Source organism: Sinocyclocheilus grahami, unplaced genomic scaffold, assembly GCF_001515645.1.
Source record: "Sinocyclocheilus grahami isolate Dianchi unplaced genomic scaffold, SAMN03320097.WGS_v1.1 scaffold3055.1, whole genome shotgun sequence".
Classification (NCBI taxonomy): Eukaryota; Metazoa; Chordata; class Actinopteri; order Cypriniformes; family Cyprinidae; genus Sinocyclocheilus; species Sinocyclocheilus grahami.
Window position 1 is genome coordinate 24,152 of NW_015508224.1, and position 711 is coordinate 24,862.

General features: G+C 42.8%; 1 protein-coding gene across 1 annotated transcript in view; it reads right to left on the reverse strand.

Annotated features, from left to right (window-relative positions):
* The window catches only part of LOC107575961 (general transcription factor 3C polypeptide 2-like), a 2,842-nt gene extending 2,385 nt beyond the window's left edge, over positions 1-457 (reverse strand). The window contains exon 1 of the mRNA XM_016262261.1: positions 276-457. The gene's annotated coding sequence lies outside the window, so the exon portion shown is untranslated. The remainder of the gene's footprint in view (positions 1-275) is intronic.
* Positions 458-711: the final 254 nt, after the last annotated feature.

Consider the following 711-nt stretch of genomic DNA (forward strand, 5'->3'; position numbering starts at 1 on the left):
CACTCAACATAAAACGTTTTTTTAAATAAATATATAACGTTAGCGCGTTGAGAGATGTTTCTACTGAAGTCTCAGTCTCTTCTAAAATACAACTTTATAATAGTCTCAAAAAACTTGTTACTACATTAGAAAAGCACAGGAAAGACATGGGCTTTTTCTCCTCACTGACGAGTTTTAACAGTGGCTCAGGCTGCTCGTCCTCTCTTTCCTTCAAAGCTCACAGCAGAAGGTTCACGCGGGTTCGAATCCAACTCACTCGACAATCAAACACTCACCGCAGTCAGACGCCAGCTAGATACAATGTGTCCGTATCCCTATTTACATTAAAACGCTAATATTCAGTTGTGCTGTACAGAAATGTGCTGATTTCCACGACACTCTTCGGCTAAAGCATTTTTAGACATATCAGTTTGCCGTCGCCGCCATGTTGTAACGCTCGCCTGTGACCTCGCTTGCTCACTACCGCCCTCTATCCAGCACTGCCGCCAGAGAGGCTTTTAAATCTGTGCGTAATCCCGCCTGACCACGAGGCGGTGTCAATGTGGTCAAGCAGAGTAACGTTACAGGACTTTGTCACATGCATGTACAAAAATAATAGACACACTCTCCTCCTATTCTCTCCCTTAGATTTTCTTTAAATGTTCAAACTTACGCATAACAAAAAAATGCCCTTAGGCTGTGTGACGTTAATCTTTAACGTTACACCAGTCT